This window comes from Mastigoproctus giganteus, chromosome 7 (genome assembly GCF_048544385.1).
Source record: "Mastigoproctus giganteus isolate SK-2022 chromosome 7, ASM4854438v1, whole genome shotgun sequence".
Classification (NCBI taxonomy): Eukaryota; Metazoa; Arthropoda; class Arachnida; order Uropygi; family Thelyphonidae; genus Mastigoproctus; species Mastigoproctus giganteus.
Genome location: NC_143581.1, coordinates 107129952 through 107151097, shown reverse-complemented (window position 1 = coordinate 107151097; position 21146 = coordinate 107129952).

Below are 21146 nucleotides of genomic sequence, written 5' to 3'. Positions count from 1 at the left end.
ACGTGCCTGTTCCCGCCCGAACACTCTAGACATCCGCGTCGCACGCGACGCTGACGACAGGCTGTCGGGATTAGGAGCAGTCGGCTTGCCAGAAGATCAGCAGAAACCCGCCAAGTGGAGTGGCTATCGATCGAAGCAGGCATCTGGAGACTGATGGAGAACAACGTGGCTTCCTGCTTGTAATGATGAGGACTTCGCGCCTCGCGGGACCCCGTAACCCGTGGTTGCCGCGATTGCCTGCACACGTCGTTATCGGAGCCTCGGGCCGCGCTACACGAGATTCTCGTTATAGAGAAGGTAGGAGTGGGCCAACGGTGAGCTTGGGTAGCTCTTGTTTATTCGGCTTCGTATGGTCGTATTACGTGTGATGTGGCCTGAGGAAGGCTGGCCTGAAGTTGTTTTATTACGGCAGCGTCTCTTTGTTTCGCAAGCTCCACAAGTCCCTTGAACTTTGCATACTCAATATCACGTTAAAGTGAGCTCCACACCATCTATTGATCGCTTCGCCCCCCATTCAGCCGAACTCTAAAAGTTTCCTAGGAATGATGGAATATAGTAGCGAATACGGTAACATAACAGCTATGACAGCAGCCGCCATCTTAATCTGAAGAAACACCGAAACGAAGAGATAATCTGAGGCTCCCTATTTTTGCCATCGATTAGACAAGCTAAAATTAATTGTCTCGATTAAACACTAACTTGAACATTAAATCACTGCTAAATTGCATGTTCTCAGTAAAGGCGTTAGGATTTTTCCCCCTTCTTCTCTTCCTGGTGCTGGGTTAATCGGTCCCTTGTTTTGACATCAGAAAGCTCCGATCTGCTACCACTCAAAAGAGACAAACGGACCTTGAGAAAATATAATTTCAAGACGACAACCTACCACGGTCTGAGATGGCTTTGTTAATCTAACTCATTTAAAGTTATGATGCCAATCGTGCACCAAAATGTTGAAGTTAAATTCATCGAAGTATCAGCTGTTCAAATTAAGAGCGATTTTCAGCTATATTTGAAGTTCGTCCAGTGGCAATTGTAGGAAACATTAAAAAATAAGCATTTTTATGAAAAGTTCTTTCTGTTGGAAATTTGTCTTGTAAAATAGCATTTTATTTCATTATTGAAAATTCTCTTAAATTAAAAAATATTTGATGCGAATTCCATTTAAACTTCAGCTTTTAATGTGTGGGTATATAAAGCTAAATCGCTGTATTCCAGAACAAAAAGTAGATATCGATGTATAGTTTCTAAATTGCTGATGTACCAATCATAACTTTCAGGCAGCGATCTCCCCACTTTTCGTTTATTAGAAACCGACTTGTATTTCAAGATCCATTTTGTCAATTACTGTTCGTTTTTTTTTTTTTTTTTTTTTTTTAATATTTAAAGGTTCTTCTAAGATTGTTTAATCTGGAAAGAAAACACCGCACAAAGGGGCAAACCACATTAGGTTGAAGAAGTTTTTTAAATACTGTGATTATATGCAGTACAGTATTCATTAAATCCATCTCACTAAATAAATAAATTAAAAAAGAAGTACGTATTTATGTTCTTGCGGTTACATATACATACTTGAACCTTTTTGTAATATGGCCTATAATTTACGCATCATAGGAAATTTTGCACATCGTTTTTCGGAAAATACATTTGTTTTTTCCACGGTGCAGAATTATGTGCCACCGCCTGTACCTTCTTAATATTTCTTAGCTAAAATTCTAAGAATAGCATCAAGGATGGCCAACTCCCGAAGAGTGGGAAGCCGCAAGCTTTGGAACCCAGCTGCTCGTGGCCCATTTCATTAAAAGTGGTAATGCTGTTTGGAGTATTTCATCGGATGGGGTGGCTGGGGGTGCGGAATATACGTCTTTAAAGGGAATAAAAATGCAATAAAAGCCCGCGTGAGTGCAATTCAAGCTGAAAAGTTTGGGATAAAATATTTCCATCTACTCGTTCTGCACATCAGTTCCGTGCGAGCTGTGGGCGGCGTTTTGTGCCAGAGCAGCAAGGCCGACTTCGATCTCAGACGATACGGTGCGAAAATGTGTCAGCCGATTTCTGTTCCCGACATTTCGAGCTTCATTATCGAGAAGTTAGTCTCGCAAATATAAGCTCCGCCAAATATAGAACACGTCAATTCGCAGTTCCTTAATGTTCGATAGCAGTCAGAAGGAAGAAGCCGTAGAGTATTTCGCCCATTAGAAGCTGCACGAACGTAATCAGCTTGCGAGTCACAAGTTCTTGTAATTTGATGGACTGCCGTTCTGCTTCATACATAAAAGAACTGTTAAAAAGAAACAGCTGCGGTCAAAACCTTTCAGAATCCCGAGAGCGGGAGTAAAATTCTAGAATTGGATCTCCAACTTGCATGGGAATCCCTCGAAGATAACGTCATTTGGTGCAGGCTCTTAATTCCTTTGCAGCAGCGACCTAAACAATTTCAACACTTCTCGGAAAACATCTACATACTTCACAGTGACCTTTCGTAACCTTCATGATAATCGGCTATAGTTTCTTTACGAACATTTGGCTGATTGAAGGTACTGAACAATGTCAGAGGTAAATGCCAAAGGTCACAGAACTTAGTAATTTCTTGTTCAGTTGAAAAGCGTTATACGCGCTCTCTCAAAACACACACACACACACACACACACACATACAGGAATTACTGCTTTAGCTGTTGTAGAAATATACAGCTAAAGATATATTAGTTTGAATATAAATCTTAGCCAGACAATTACTACATCAGAAATTTTGGAATTTATTGGTTCAGAGGGGCGAATAAATACGGTTTCAGTACGGTGATACACAAGTGCACGGCCTCAATGTAGAGAACCGTGAGGTAATGATGAACAAGGGCCTTGGGAGGGCTTTCTACGAAATTTTCCTGGGAAAACGAAAGTATGACTAACACGTGGAACGGTTATGAAAATATGGCGAATACGCAGAACTTATAGGATCCGCGCGCCAACGAGCACTAAGCAGCTATAGCCCAGCGTGTATAACAACATATACTTTTAGAAAAAAGCACTATTCACGCATAAATTACAACTAATAGCATAGATAAGATACAAAAAATAAAATAAATAATGAAAATTGGCAAATAGGAAGCCACAGCCTTTCAGTTTAGATGTACAAAATTTAAAATAGGAAAAGTCTCTAATTTAAAATAATATAATTTTAGTAAAATTTTGCGAAACTTGCACTAAATTGTTTGGCCAATCGAATTACTTTGTGCTTCCATAAAGAATGGTCATGAGAGAGAGAAAGGAATAAACAGACTTCATGGTTCAGTCTCTGTTATGAACATTTATTTGCAGGACAGTTTCAGCGATTAAATGACGGTCATGCTAACTGAGAGACGATGAACAGAATGGCGTTGCACTGTACACAATGGCTGAACCAATGATGGCTTTTTCGTAGATTTGTACCACCTGAATCATTCTATAGATACGTTACTTGCGATTAAAAACTGTCATGTTAGGGCCACCCGAGAATTACCTCATATTTGTTAATCTGTATATTTTTATATACAATATTTACTCCCTTTCAAAAGCGGCCATTGCTGCACAGATACCATCCTTTATCTAGGTCCCCCTCGAAAAACACCCCGGACATCATTAGACTACCCATTTTCTTGAACCTTCCTATCGCAAAATCCTTGCATTCCAAAATTTCCCTATTTTAGCCCACGATTTCAGGCTTGTTAGCAGTCACGCCGGGAGATATTCGATGTTGCAAGGAATACTCCTTTCTGGGTTATAGTCCTTCCAGAAGAGAGTTGTCCTTTTTCCAAAGAGAAAAGGATAAGCTGAGGAAATATAAACTGTGAAAAAGAAGCTTTCTGTCTGTCTGTCTGTATGTGTATATAGAGGAAGTGTGCATGCTCCATGGGATTCGCATCTAGCGTGTATGGTAACCATAGTAAACTACGTGAAAAAACTCCCCCCCCCCGTACTAAAGAAATCCTCTACAATCCTTGCACGGTGTGAACAAGCGTTATCGTTTCAATTTCATCAGATAAAACTTGGATCAACGTTCTATCGACATTTTTGTACGCCTACTCCTTGGATGCTTTCTGTGAACATTTGATCCATCACGAGTCCTAACAGTAATGAGGGTTTTCCTCGCGCATTCAGAGCATATTTTTCCCTTAATGATAAGAAATGCCATTGCATTTTGGTAACGCAAAAGGGTTTAACTTTCCTTGTCATACACTGTCCACAACCCTTAGGCGGTTTGTGAGATGGCCTCTATTCGAAATATAAATAGTAAACGATTTCCCGAGCTGCTCTCTTTCCGATTAGTGGTTCTATTAAGACTAATTCAGGTTTGAGAGTTTGTTTCAGGTTTGTTTTTTTTAATCTAAATGATCTGGTAATCTTTGATAAACATTATGTATCGTTTGATAATAAGCATTGCCAACAAAATCCTAGGGCATCGCTGGTCATTCCTAGAATTGGCGCGACAATAGCACGGAACATAATTGGTTATATTACCTTAAATCGTCTTGTACGATGGAACTCAAAGAACATACAGTTGGGTTGACATCTAGTAGGAAAAAGAATATGATTTTCTTGAAATCGTAAGTTTTGTTTTTTTTTTATTGGATTCGAATGAAAGTACTGATTGTTTTATGGGGAGGAAGGAAAATAAAAGTTTCATGCATTCAGAGATGTACATATTTCTACTTTTATACACTTTTTGTATGGCCAAATGACGCTAGGAAACGGACTTTTCCTCATTGGCCAAAAAATAATAAGAATAATAAAACAAAAGAGAATATTAATACTGTTTCCATTCTCCCAAGATAACCATCCAATTCCTCTTTTAACTTAATCAGATTCCCTCCTCTACCATGCTGGGAGGCAGCTTATTCCAGTGTTCGATGTGCGTTCCTGGCCGTCTATTTACACTTAACATGAAAAACGTCATATTGAAGCGTAACACTGAAAGTATTTTTTGTCGTAAATCACTTTTGGGTCATCTCCCTCTATTTTATATATGACTATGGGATCTCTATTCCCCATAACCTTACATTTAGAAACATTAAACTTTAGTTGCCTTTTTTCAGGCCATGTATGCTAGCATTCGAAATCTTTTTTTGTAGCAACGTGGCTTGGCCCGGATCGTCAACCACACTTCCCACCTTCAATTCAACGAAAAACGTTGAGAGCTTTCCTTGGATACCCTCATCAATATCATTTATGGAAAATAGAAATAAGAGGTTCCATCATCGTACCCGAGAACCCCGATTTTTATACTGGCCACTTTTTATACTGGCCACCCTCTGCATTCTGGCTTTTAGCCTGTTTACTATCCAGCTTAAGATATTACCAGAAATCCCAGTTTGTTATATATAGAATATAAGAGATAATAATATATAAGTTCACAGACTTGTCAGGCATTACTTCCCATTAACTATCTATTCGAGGAGGCATTCTTGTCGAGGTGGTTTCCTGAATCACACCCGTACCCACAGATTCCAAGTTTCATTGCCACAGAAGTCAAATTCACTGGCCTATAGTTACCCAATTCCTCTTTATTACCACCTTTGTGCATTGGGGAGACATCAGCACTTTTCCAGCCCAAGGAATCTTCCAGGAGTCTAATAACATGCTTATTGGCATTCCCAAGGGTTTGATACATTCACATGCAGCGTTTTTAATTTTAATTGAATATATGCTATCGTCCCCTAAAGACTTCCCCTCCATCAAATTCAATCGCTTCTCTGAGATCATTACATGACTTATATTACAGAATCTGATCCTTTAACATTCTTCACAGCTTCGAATTTGCTTTGACTGAAGGAGTATCTGTTAAACACATCTGCCATTTCTGCTGGATTTTCTATGGAACTTTCTCTCTCTTCAACCATTTAAAGGATCTATAGTAATAGAGGCATGTGATGCAAGAAAGCAAGCGTATAAGCTTATGTAGCATCAGCCAAAAAAAATAATAATAATATATAAATAAATTCGCTCAACCATTCCCTCTAAAAGGTTGTCCAATTCCTACTTGAATTTATTTAAGCTATCAACTTCCACAACGACAAATGGAAGATTGTTCCAGCAATTAATCACCCGCTGGCTAAAGGAAAATTTCCGCACATTTATTCTACAACTGCCTTTCCTCAATTTGAATTTATTCCCCCATAGGTTCGTAATCATCAGAATTCAGCCTGCTCAACCCATTCAAGACCTTATACACCTCAATCAGATCACCTCGCAGGTGCCTAGTCTCTAGAGTTTAGACACTGCCTTTTTTCAGAACTTAAGCCTATCTTGGTAAGAGGATCCCTTCATTCCCCTCACCAATCTTGTTACCCTTCTCTGTACAAGCTCAAGCAAATCTACATTCTTCCTAAAATGAGGCCTCCGGACCTGTACGCAGTACTCAAGGCGTAGCCTGACCATTGCCTTATACAAAGGGGCAATCACCTCCTTTTCCCTGCTAGCAAAATTCCTGTATATCATTGACAAAACCCCATGACCTGTTCTCGAAACATGTCTGCATTGCTCTGCATTGCTCATATCTGACTGCACAATTACTCCCAGGTCATTTTCATTTTCTACCACCCCCAGTGAGTCTCACGCAGTTGGTACGTTCCTCTGGGGTTACTTCTACCCGTATGCAGAACTTTACATTTGTCAATGTTAAACTTCAATTACCACTTCTCAGCCCATCTGCCGTACTTTTCCAGATCCTGTTGCAGTAGCACACTGCCATTACTATCATTAACAACCCTGCCAACCTTCGTATCATCTGCCAACTTCGACACTAAGCGTCATATGCCTTCATAAATATCATTGATAAATATACAAAACAACAGAGGACCCAACACCGAACCCTGTGGGACTCCACTAATAACATTAGTCCACGAAGAGCAGCACCCATTGATTACCACCCTCTGTCTTCTCCCACTCAACCACCCTTTTATCCATTGTAGCAACTCACCCTTAATACCATTCTGCTCCAATTTGTACAGTAGTCTTCCAGGCGCAACAGTGTCAAAAGCTTTCCTGAAATCCAAATTATTTTTTGCATCCAGTTCCTTTGTAACTACATCATAATAACCAATCAAATTTGTCAGACAAGATTTACCCTTAACAAATCCATGCTGTTTCTGAATTATTGCTGCAGTCTTGTCTAGATGATCCTGCAATGCATCTTTAACCAGTGACTCCATTATTTTCCCCGGAACAGAAGTTAAACTAACTGGTCTGTAATTACTCGTGTCACCCTTTGATCCCCCTTTGTGAATTGGGGATACATTTGCACATCTCCAGTCCGTGGGGACCTCCCCTGAGTCCAAGGATGCTCTCATAATTATAGCTAAGGATTTGCTTAGTTGCTTTGCCGCCTCCTTTAATATAACTGGATAAATCCCATCCATCCCAGGTGCCTTTCTTATGTTTATCTTCAACAATTTCTCCTCAACTTTGGTTTCAGTTATTACAAAATCATTAAGCACCCTGCTACAATTTGATAACCTTCTGCCATTTTGAAACGTTAATAACTCATATGTAAATGTAGATGCAAAATACTCATTCAGTTTGTTTGCTATCGATATCATCGATATCAAGTGGACCAATTTGATGACACTCGTAGCAGAGAAGAAAATGCATGGGATGCATATAAATTATCAGCCACACAGATGCTTATAGCAGATATAAGCTAGTCTGTAATCAAGTCACAAAGGCCATTAGGCAAGCGACTATTCTCTTCTTTCTCGTATTCACGTGCGAGAAAAACTTACTGTCCCCGTTCTTAGCACTCTTTTGGTTTATCGTAACCGGGTTTCTCCCGTTTTATCCCATTTTTGTTACACAGTCTCTTCTAATGCTCATAGAAAACGGAATCACAGTTTCTATGAGCATGATTATTGCTTATATTTAATTACCACCATTGCCATCCATTTTTGCATCATAGGTTTTACTGAACTTGATCACTGGTACGAACACGTTTGTGTCTTCGAAGACAAATCCCTCTTTGTATCCTACAGCGTGCTATAGTCACTCCAGTTTACCTGTAATTTTTTTGCAGATTCGTGTGCTCATAGGTATTTGGCTGATCGGAAACACGCGTGGATGTGCGCGCGGATATTTTAGCAAACCAAAATACCTGTAGCAACAGCAGACTGGTGGGTTGCTGTTCTTGTTTAAAGAACAAAAAGATACGTGATCATCCTTCGTGGGTTAAAAACTTTATTTTTGTTGTTCCGTAATTTTTTTATTTTCCTCGCATTCATCGCTAAACTGAACACGGAGAAAAAAAGAATTATGGGAGAAGAAGAAGAAAGCGTGGCACGAAATTAAAACACAGAGCGACGGTTACTTCCGAATAGCCTGACTCAAAACGTTGCTTTCAGCAGCTGCCATGCGCCAGTTACGCAGCTTTCAAGTGCGAAAGAGCGAGTCGGGATTTTTTTTTTAATCTGGAAAGAGGCTTGCAGGTAGCACTTTTTTCCTTAGGGCACCGAGAAATTCATCTTGTAGGGCGTATGTCACTAATTGGCTAAGAATGTTAACTAATATTATGTATTTTTCTTCAAATGATCATTCTCAGAAACCCATTCGTAATGATTAAATTAGTACAATACTAAAACTTTCCAACCCGTGCTTAAATACGGTATAAGCAATGTGAATTCTTTTTTTTTTTTTTTTTGTTCAAAACCTTCTATTATCAAAGAATGTGCAGGTATATGTGTTTATCTATCGAGTAATCAAAATATACGTTATTATATATCAAAATATATAAGTTATTAAAACAAAATAATGATTTTTTTTGTTTGATGATTATTACAAGTTAGTGGGATCGAACTTAGCACGCAAAAAGTTAAAACATGATAAAACAGAATTGAAACATAAATAAAAGTAGAATTTTATGTTTTTAATTATTAATTGTTTATTAACGCTCTGGCTTTTACGCGCAATGACGTTGAGTAATCCTCTGCAAAAATCAGAAATAAAAGGGTTAGCAGGTACGCGTTCAAAGTGAAATCAAAGTAGAGGACATCGGGGTATAGACTTTTTGTACAGTAACATATTAATTTGAAGTGTACCTGAACGCTACCGATGATTCAGCTACAGTCAACAAAAAGCAGCGTTGGTTATCAAAAGAAAACCTGTAATAAAAAGAAACGGCGATGCGCACTGATGGTGCTAAAAAATCGCCAAGAAATCTTCCAGCCACAGTTGCAACAAGTGTGCCCGGAATAGCATCTAATGACAGTTCCCCTTCTTGCATAAAATACAGTGTTTGCAAAGTCCTGGAATAGCGCCGAAGTTTGATAAAAAGAAAATCCTCACGTAAAAACAAACAAACAGTTTTTTAGCACTGACTGGATATTTTGTCTGTGAAGTTTTTTTTTTTCCGCATTTAAAGTTTTTATTTAGTTCTGGAAAACGTTCACTCTCGTAGGCATGTTTGTATTCACTTCTTTAAAAATTCTTTTATTCGAGTAAATCTTTTGCTTCGGCAGAATAAAAGCTTTTAGGCTTCTTTTTTTTTCTTTTATCTTGTAGAAAATTCCGCTGGTGTTCGACCAGAAGAGCAAACTCAAAAAAAGAGTCTGACTACATTGTCCTATCCAGTGTCCGGAAAAGGCAGATACAACCCAAATTAATGCATAATGGGAAGGTTCTTTATCCCATTTAAACACACGATTGTCATTTGGTTTAGCAATCCTGAGAAAAAAAAGAGAGGGGGACATTAGAAAACCTTCAGAGTTTTCCAGTTCTTTCCATCAAAAAATAGTATAGAAATCTGCTTCCCCATTATTGCATGCAAATATTAACTTACAGTGCATATTGTTTGAGTTCTAACTTCCAAGCATCCAACGAGGTCGTTGGATGCTTGGAGGTTAGATGCTTGGATGCTTAACAAGAACGCTAGCATCCAACTTTAACTCGTTGGATATGTCTGACTTGGCTTCTAAAACTTCGTGCATCAGTGTGATTTTATAAGGAAGAGAATCGATTAAAATTTTGCCGGACTGTTGCAAGACTTCCCTTCCTTGCGCTTTCAAAAAATGTTTGAACGCTAGCAAGTCTTTCCAGTAGAAGTTGCTCTTCAACTTTTATAAATCAGGAGCAGTTCTCAAAAAAACCGTCAGCAAATAGACTTCTCCAAATGAAATTTTTTGTTAAAATCTGAAACCTTTTTGTGCTTAAATCTTAACATACAAGCAAATAAGTATGCCTGTTTTCTTGATTAAATTGCTTGAACCGCAAAATTATGTATAATTTTTGCATCTTGTGTTATGTTGGTGGATTCAAACATGTATTACGAGAAACATATTGGACTTTCAAGGGCACTTCTCACAGAGCAAAGCAAAGTTTGATTGTGGCATTAGAAAACATGTTTCTACTTTATATCCCGGTAGACGAGACCTTGTAGAAATGACTCTGAACATAGTGGCATAGTGTTTGGATAGGGCCCCACCTATATTTTCCCACATTTGCGCCATCAGTATACAGAACCTTTGTATACTGATATGAACCCCTGTGATGTATACAGAACCTCTGTAAAAGCCAGAAAAATTGTAGTGTTTTATATGAAGTGTAGTGTTAGGTTCTGTTGTAATTTTCTAGCTGCTTGGCCGCAGCACCCTAGTGGGATTCCACGAGAAGCGGAAAGAAGGCATCCCTAGCCGAGCAAAGAGGTGGGAGGGGAGAAGTGGAAATCACCCCTGGCATTGGGAGCCCATCCATTGCGAGGGAAAGGAAGACAGTTTGCAGAACAAGAGAGGTCTGCAAAGGACAGCGCTATGTTGGTATCCCACATCTGGTAAGCCAGATTTCAGTGGCATCCGACTCTGAACAATGTTTTATTTAAATTCATTGGCCGTTTAAATTCATTCCCTGAGGTTCGGGATCTACCAGTGTTTCACTGGTAACTTGAAGAAGTTATGCTTTTATCCAAGCAGGATACAGAAAGTCCTGCAGATTTGGCTGTTGACCTCTTCCCAAGGTGGCTCAGCACCACTGCGAGATATGCAGCCTCAAAATGGATTACCATTACCTGAAGGTCCAATGTATGGTGAACACCATCCCTTCATTATGACTTCATGCCATCTAGAAAGGAGATCAGCGACCCACTTCACAGTGTAAACTACTCCTCCAGAGCTAGAGCCACCTCTAACTGGATCAATTCGCAAGCCATCAAAAACTACTTCAGTGCCACTTTGTACAAAGGGATAATACCCTATGCGAATGTTCAGTCTAGCTTCCTGCAGAATCTTAACTCAGAGGAGTGGCTCGATCATATCACTTCTCAAATGCTGTATCCACCAATCTTCAGGTCCTGAAGAATTCCAACCGATGGGATATCCTTGACATAATCATCATCACTAAACAACTGTTAAATGCTATCAAAGCATTACCGCTCTCCGATATAATGCTGGTCACGATAAAGTGCCGTATTTCATGATAAAAGTTCGTATACTGCCGATGTCCTATTAACAGTCTATATTAACTATGCTAAAAGAAAACCACTTTCGGCAGCAATAGAATATTTATAAAGTAATGCCCATTCAAAAATCCCGTAGACTACATGAATCAATCTCTGCAGGCCCATATCTAAACCGTCTAGACCGTCTAGTCTACTTTTAAACTCTTGAAAAAAAAAAAAAAAAAAATACTGTTACCATTCTTTTCCAACCATCTACTCCCTGAGATGCTTCCCCAAATTCACTATGCCTTCAAGCACATATCCACAGTCACCAACCTCCTATGAACATCTTCAAAAATTCTGCAGGCTTTTGAGAATAATTCTGAAATTGCTGGTGTGTATCTTGACAAAATCGGCATGTGATACTATTAATATTCGGGCTAGTCTCCAGCTACTGGAAAGATTCTTTCAGGTTCAAGGAAATACCAGGGATTCCTCAGCTCACTTCCGACCTCGAGTTAAACCACTGCACTAAACTCCCCCCCCCCCCAACGGCCTCCGTAGCCGAGTGGGCAGGAGAGGGAGTGCAGTAACACACGCTCTTTAAGTAGACCGGGGTTCAAGCCCCTGACTGCTGAATACGGTCGATCTGCCAACCCGCACTGGACCAGCGTGGCAGATTATGGTCCATTTACCTCAGCATGAATTGTTGAGGAGGCTTCCACCCTGCAGTGGGTTGATAATGGCTGCACTTTACTTTTTTTACTAAGCTCCCCATTTATCTACCTTTACAGGGAATTATGAGATGTTGATATCATCAATTTTTTTATATTTCAGTTCTATACATGCTCATCAGTTTTTTTTTTTTTTTTTTACCAACAGAATAAAGTTCTGAGCAACTTCTCTGATTATCTAGCACAATTCTCGCTGAGTATCAATTGTGCCAAATCTGCCATCATTTTTTCCTCAAAGCACAACTTTCACAGATACAACCACCTTCATCAACGTTTCCATTCCTAAAGTGATTCAACAAAAAGATCGGGGAGTAATATTTGATCCACAACTTAACTTACATGCTCATTTGCAGTTCATTCGTCGAAGATTTAGCCAGCTGAGATGTACGGGAACGCAACATCTGCTTCATGTCAGGGATGGGGAAATATCACTCAAATATATTTACAGGACGATCCATACAGTACTGTTGCATCCCCTGCTGCTGCCGCCACTACAACCCTAAGAACTCTTTTTGCAGATGAACATTGGCTTCCTGAAATGGCTGAACTTCAAGTACCAGCGGCCACCTCAAATCAGAACCACAGAGTTAGCACAGAACCTTCAGCATACCAGGCTACGCCATGAATCAAGAAAAGACTGTGCACCACAGTAAAGATGATGACAGGCCATATTAGTTCACCAAACATCTCCGATTTATGCCACTGGAGGGATCCATCTTCACTCCTAAGGGCCTTGCTATCCTTTAAGATAAATCTGGATTGCTTCCATATTGCAGACAGATTCCTGCCTGCTCAATTGCTTCAGGTAGACAAGGCCTGGATGTCGATCTGAAATGCCTTGTGGAAGAGAGCATATATGAGGACTATCCTTGCATGCCTTTTGTACAAACGTTATTTAAAGTGAACCAATCTGTGCCCTAAACGGTACTTCACTGCAAGTAGGGAATCTGCCTTGTCATAAGTGATTCTTCAATCAGTGAATTAATTTGAACCTGTGCACATGCAAGAGCTTCTCTCTCTCTCTCTCTCTCTCTCTCTCTCTCTCTGTAATTGTATATAATTTCTAAACACCATGCTTTTCATTTAATAGATATATCTGTATTATTTTGTATTATGAAATATTCTGAATAACAGTCAATGTTATGTTCTTCATAAAACGTGTGGAACATCATATTTCTAACTTGTAAAACCCCTAGCGCAACAGCTGTGAGGAGATATTGTATATACTATAGTATATTGTATATACTATAGCAGTGGTTTTCAACCTTTTTTAATAACGGTACCTCTAAGTAATTTATTTTATTTTGCGGTACCCCTACTCAATTTTCTGCCTGTTAGATCCGATTCTCTCCCTCTGTGTGTGTGTGTCTATATAACATGTACACATTATTATAACGTGTGTGTATATATATATATATATGCTATATGATAGTTATTACAATAATATAATTATAAAAATTACATTTCATAATACAAATTATATATATACAGTATATAATAATTTTATTATTTATATAGAGGTACTAAGTAAACATCAATTAGAGTTCACCACAAAATTAAAAAGATACTGTACACCTTTTTTATAATGAAATAAACATATAAATTTTAAAAAATAATAAGTTTAAGTAACTAAAACCCAAATTCCGTGGCATCCCGGTTGAAAACCACGGTACTATAGTAACTGGACCTCATCATCACCCATGGATCAGATGACATAACAGGGCTCACAGTAGAGGAACCAGTAGCAGGAAGTGGTTACGGAGTTCTACGGTGGATGATGACGAGAGAGGTAGCAGAAGTAAAAGGCAAAGGAATGGGTTTTAATTTCAGAAAAGGAAATTACGATGCCTTAAGGTACTACATGGCCTCTATTAACTGGAAATCGCACAAAGAACGAATACAGTTGAACTGTGGTATGCTTTTAAAACATTAATCACAGACGCCTTGAATGCGTATTTATCATTAAAAAAATACTCCACGAGGAGGGTTCCAAGTTGGATGAAAAGTGAAGTTGCCACATTACTTGAGCAGAAAAAGGTGGCATGGAAAGGTTACAGAGCAATAAAAAGGACTGAAGCCTATAACAGCTACAAGGTGATCTGTAATAGAGCCACAGAAAAGGTTCGACAGGCAAAGGCAGTTTATGAGAAATCACTAGCAAACAGAGCAAAGAGGGGGGGATAAAGAATCCTTCACATATATAAATGCCAAGAAGAGCAGGACAAACCAGATCGGACCTTTACGTAAGGGAAAGGGGATAGTAATAAATACACCAGCTGCCGTTGCAGATGAACTCAACAGTTATTTTGCATCGATATTTACAGAAGAAAAACTTTTTGTGGCAATGGGAAATTGTGGGAGCGAAGTTGAAAAATATGTAATTAATGATATTGAAATTTCCCAAGATTATTTAATGAAAAACATTTCGAGCCTACAGACCAGTAAGGCTCCTGGAGTTGATGGAATATACCCTATAATCTTAAGGGAGGCGGCAAGTGAGTGGATTGAACCATTGAGGCAAATAATGCGAGCATCACTAGACTCTGGGGAGATTCCATTAGATTCGAAAAGAGCCAACGTATCTCCCATACATAAGGGTGGCTCAAAGAGTGAAATGGGAAATTATCGACCTGTCAGTCTCACTTCAGTGGTAGGGAAAATCATGGAGGCAATGATCAAGGGTGGAATTCAGGATCATTTGGATAGATGTGAAATTCTCAAGGATACTCAGCATGGTTTCGTAAAGGGAAAATCATGTTTAAAAAATCTGGTTCGCTGTTTTGAAAGGGTCACTTACGAGCTGGATTTAGGGAATAATGTTGATATTGTTTATTTAGATTTCAGCAAAGCTTTTGGCTTTGCTGAAAAGTCAAGGTGCAGAGTTTGGAAACTAGACACCTTAGAGATTTGATTGGGCTCTGAGAGGCATCAGTAAAATGAATGAGGACGAAATTTTCAAGATTATAAATGATGCTAGAACTAGGGAACATAAATTCAAGTTACGGGGGGAAATATTTAGATTGGACTGCAGGAAATTTTATTTTAGCCAGCGAGTTATAAATTACTGGAATAAGTTGCCTACATGGGTGGTAGAGGCTGACAGTTTGGGGAAATTCAAAGGTCATCGAGATAGTACCTTCGGGTGAGGGAGATGCATAGGATGATAGGTTTAATTTCCTTTTCTTTTATTAATTATTAGTTTGTTTTTTTTTAATCATTGTTTTATTCGTTTTGTTTTTTTTTGGCTGGTGCAGCATAAGCCATAGGCTTTCTTGCTGCACCATGCGGCCATTACTAATACTAACTGTACAATAAAGATTTACAGAATTGTAAAATGTTAGATTCCTTCGGTTTCTCCATTGGCTTTTGAACACATCCAGTTTTTTTGTGTTTTTTTTTTTAATTTCCGGTTGTCAGAAAAACTCTGTCCATTCCAGGAATAACCGACATCTAATAATAAGTTGTGTCGTTAAGGATGGCCAAAAAAGCCGAACCTACTTTGAGACCAGAGAGAGCACACCATTCATCGGAGAAGAAAATTTTCTGTGGAAGATTGGTTCTAGCTCTGCAGAAATCGAATTTCTCATGACAAAAAAATTTGGATATTTTGCTTTGCTTGCCAGGCTTTTCTGTCAAGAATGAAGCAGAGCACAGGAGGCATATTTGAGGAAATGCAACCGACTCAAAGCGGTGCGGCGAGGTCTGCTGTCTTCTTAATGCACTACGCAACATGATCGCTAAGTCTGAAGTGACGGGAACTTAGAAGTCCGAGCTGGACGAGGTTGAAAGGAGGTTACAGAAGCTGCTATTAAAGGAATCGCGGTAGTAGCACGGGAACAAGCTGTGGATAATACACGTGGCAGCAGCGTAAATGCTCGAGCTGTAGCACGACAGTGGATATAACTTAAAGCAGCGCCACACAGACAGTGATGAGGTAAACTTTACGGTAGCACCCAGCGATAACAAGAGAACACGCCTTCTTTTGCAATAGGAAAATTGCGTTCTGCAATTATTATTATTAATATCATTTTATTTCCACATCAGTGGGCACCCCTGAAACAGCCTGGTTCGGATAGAAGGGTGTACATGATGCAAATTCCAGTTGATTACATTCATTGGAATTGCAAGAGATCAAAACAGATTGAAAATACACAACAAAGTAAAAATCAATACATAAAACAATAAACAGTAAAATAAATAAACAATAAACAGTAAAATAAATAAATAACAAACAATAAACAACATAATGGTGAATTTAGGAAAGCCTTTTCAGGGAATTCATTTTACACAGTGCTTATTGTTCGTGTTTATAGAGTTCTTTCACTATGTCCTGTCTATAGCGCTTCGAGCTGCAGAAAGATGCATCAATTCACAGGGAGTTACACATTCGGAACGTATCTGCAGAGAACACTGACCTAAGGTATTGCACATATTTTGCAGAGAAGATAGTAGACAAGGTGTTGAACTGCACCGGGTTCGTTGTTGAGGTCCGAGGGTTTGCAGAAACATCCCAGATGTTAAATGTATCCATTTGGCCGCATAGAAGCTGTGCCAAGGTGTGTAGATTCCTCTTTTTGACTATGTGGGTTTCGTGCCCAGGTTTGTATAGAACACGCTCCTAGAGATGGTGAAAGGGTAGCCCATCTTCCTGTTTAGCCATCGCAGGAGCCAATATTCAACCCCCAGAAATCTTTTTAGTTGAGTAGACGAAGCTCCTGACCAGAGTACCGAAGCGTAGAACGGTACGGGTATTTATTATTATTATTATTACTATCGGTTTATTAACACAACGTTCACCCCCTGTACAGCTAGTGGACTAGGAGGGTGTACAGAAATTTTGAAATATACATTATACACTTTTATACAAATTTTCACATCTTTACAATATAATTATTGTATACTAATAACTATTAAATAGATATATACATTTACTTAATTGTATTCACTTTGAAATAACATAGATCTTAATCATTGAAGAGTTAAATACACAGGTTGACTTCTTTATCAGCAAATATTTATTTATTTTCATTATATTATTGCATTTAATTGTTCATATCATACAAATTTCTGATAAAAACTGCTAAATTTTCACAGCAATCCTGGTGATTTAGTCCAGATTTGGTCTATAATTTGGCTTCTGTAGGTTTTAATGACTTCAAACTTTACCGGATCAATGGAGAAGGTGTTGAAGTGTTCAATGGTGTTACATGGGAACATTCCTTTCAGGGAGTCCAAGTTTGATAGCTTCATCCTAAGTGGGTGATGGCTACTATTTCTTCCTCTTTTTTATGCGATGTTATCTTCTATTGATGGGGCATCAATCCGGCGAGTTAGCAGCTTGGTGAGTTTTAACAGATTTTTTTCGAGGACAGTGAGCTTCCAGGAGGTCATGCCTAGGTTGATTAGGAGAATGGATTTCGAGATGGTGAACGGGTTCCCTCCCAGACGGTTCAGCCACCCCAGAATCCAATATTCCATTGACAGAAATTTGTTACATCGAGAGGTAGATGCAGGGGACCAGATTTCTGAGGCACATAGTGGTAATGGTGTGAGACATCTATTAATGTATTGTCCAATCAGTTTGGTGTTGTGACAGCCTGCGAGCTCCTGGCGGATAGCTCAGAAAGCAGCATAGGTCTTCTTCTTTGCCTTTAGGAAGTGTTCCTTGAAATTTAAGTCTTCATCCCACGTTAGTCCCAGATCAGTGTAAGTGTGTGTTGTTGTCATACGGCACCAAGGGTTTCCCCCATCTCCGCGTTGCTTTCATTGTGGTGAACCAGTTCACTGGGAAATGCCGGAGATTTAAGTGTGTGGGAATTGTTCATGCATAGTGTTCTGTACCGTTGTTCATCTGGTCATTTAGCCGTTGGACCCCTATTGAGGCCCAACGTTGTCCCACTTACGCCCCATGGAGGCAGACCAGGAACTCAATAGCTGTTGATTCACTCTGGCAGGTCCTGCCGCTTAATTTCCTGGGATTTCGGCGGCTAGGACCTAAAAAATAAATTTAAAGAAAATAATAATTATAAAAATAAAATAAATAAATAAAAAAAATCTGCGCTATCGTAGGGGTAATATCGCTTTGGTTTGCTAGGCCGAGTTTATCATGTTAAGGTTTTGATGTGTGGGGTTTTCGCTATGATGAAGGTAGAGAGGGGAGGGAGATCAAAGATTGAGGGGAAAAGACAGAAATATAGGGCCAATAGAGTAGATAGCCCCAGTTTTCAGTGGGGAACGCCCATGCCCCACCAGAGTAGAAGTTTGGGGGTGGAGGAGAGGGAACACAAAACGACCCCTTCCCCCAAGGAAGTGGGAATAATAGGTGAAGAGGGCTAGGGTGCCCTCTTCAGATCGCCATCAGGCTGTTTGCAGCTGTGCTGCGTTTAGTCTGTTCTCTACTCTCTGTGCTGCGTTCTGTTCTGTTTTGTCACACATGGGGCGAGCTCTGTCCTTGCTTTTCTTTTCCGTGTGATCAGCACTCTTCTTGTCCAAGTACTGGTCCCCTGCGGGTTTCAGTTTTCTGTCACATTTGGCGGCGATTTTTGTTAATAGCTTTTCATCCAGGTTGAGATGGTTGTTGCACTTTGGGAAAATTCTCCGGAATTTTGTAATTTGGGATAATATATACCGTTGCTGTGCTCCTCTCTTGAAGAGATCGAAGGAAACGCGCTCTCTCTCTTTTAAAGAGAGAGAGCGCGTTTCCTTCTAAAGGCAATTTTCATATCCGGATGGAACCACCGCTGGGTTCTCTCAGTAATTCTTACTTAGATAGACGCTCCGATCGTCTAAACTGCTCAACTCGTCTAAAATGTCTCAACTGCTCAGCTAGGGTCTGGATTGCCTCTTCAACAGATAGTGAAGATAAACCATCTCTCCACAATGGTGGAGAGATGGTTGATAACTATTTCAGGTTTCAGGAATTTTGGAGAAAAAAATCAGCTCAGAGTATCCGAATAGTAATTTCTAATTTTCTTTCCCGATAACGTTGGTATTGAGAAAGTACAAGTGATAGGTGAGTGATCGGATGAGAATGAGAACAGGTCGGGTATGTTATTACAGTTGGGGAAGTTGTGGAATACTAAGTCTAAAGCTTGACCTTTTCTCGTTGGCATATTGAAGCCTCCACCTACAACAGTTTGTTGAGTAGGGGCTAGGCTTGTTACTAACCAGGTCTGGAGTTCAATCCGTGTGACTTTGGAATGGTCAGAAGGGAGGTAAACCAACAGATAGTGAAGTGCTACACACAAAGCTTCAAAGTTGTTAGACTGGCTTAGTTTAACTCTTGTTGCCTGCCACTAGATTGGGAAGGATATTTGGAAGCCCCCTCCTCATCATATACCTCTACTATTTACGATACCTTTGTAAGGGGTAGTTTGAAGAAGTATATCAATTTGTCGCTCATTTGAGGTTGTCACAGACATTCTCTTAGATATGCTAGACAAGCTGTACTTGCTACCTGGGAGTCTAAAATGCTGATGGAACTGATATTCGGGTGACACTCAAGTCAAGTGGACCCAACTTCGGTGAAGTCCGGACGGTCTGTAACAGCCAAATCCTCTGCTTGCACCTTCACGATGGGGGGGGGGGACTGTTAGTAATCCTAGGTATAACCTCCATGCACAAGTACATGGTGGGTGACCACCCAGGTGTGAACCAACGTAAACAGGGGGGTCGAGGTGTGGTGCCCACACCTAATGGAGGAATGCCGCCCCTTTATGTTACCAGGCAGTTCTAGGTGATAGATGACTCTCATCAACCGGTGCAATACCACCACTTTGATTATTGGAGGCTTGAAGTGGAGGAACCCATGTTTAGTGTATAGAGCTAAGTTCCGGTCAACCCTTCCCTATCTCTTCCATCATGCAGTGTGATTGATGACTTTTGGGGTTATGATGAACACCGTGGCGAGATCCAATATTCCTTACTTTTCGAGGGTACAGCTCTAAAACGGTGTTCGCAGGCCGGCCGCTAGTTACTACACCCGGACCAAACCTATTGGTAACTCTCTAGGAGGCTTCCACATCAGCTAGTGTATAATCTTGCTACCTCTACTCTGCCAGACAGTGACTGGAGGGAGTCCGAGTAGTGCGCATGCGGGGAGCATTGTCGAGGCCACGTTATGTCAAGGATCTTACCATGTGTACGCCACATCCAAAAATTTCATTAATTCATACAGCATGTCCCACCCACTTTTTCTTACTATTGAATACACCATGAATTGTCAAACTAATAGAGCAAGCTTATCTACGAAAAGATCTAAACTTCCCAAGCACTTCCTAATTCATTTCACCAATATACGTGGTCTCAATTCTAATCTCAACGATGTCCATTTCCACTTGCAGTCGTCCAAACCCCATGTACTTTTTCTGACAGAATCTCAGTTATTGGTTGATTCAACTACTGCTCATCTCAGATGCCCAAATTATTCGCTGTATGATTCCTTTCGCCTCAAAGGTGGTACTTGTGCATATGTCCGTTCTGATATTCCTTGTCAGAGACTTGGTAATTTGAAACCTCCTCTCTTTGATCTTCTCTGGCTTAAAATCTCTCTACCTCATTGTGTCAAATTCATCTGTTGTCTCTACCATTCTCCCAACTCCACTAATCACTTAGAGCTCTTTGACTTCCTCTTTTCCAATTTGACTTTCTCCAGTCCAACTTTCCTAACAGTGAGGTAATTTTCCTTGGCGATTTTAATGTTCAAAACTCCAGCTGGCTTCCTTTTTCTAGTCACACCGACCCAGCTGGTCGAGTTGCTGATGCTTTAGCAATTACTAATGACCTTACACAGATTGTTAATTTACCTACATGAATATCGGACAATCCTAACCATACAGCCAACACGCTTGATCTTTTTCTCACAGACAACCCTTCTAAGTACATGGTCGAAGTGAAAGCTCCTTTAGGCACTTCAGATCACAACTTGGTGATTGTCTCTTCTCCAATGGAGACTTTATCTCATGGCTATTTCCAACCTCGTGTTGTGTGGCATTACAAGAATGCAAAATGGGATGACCTGCGAGA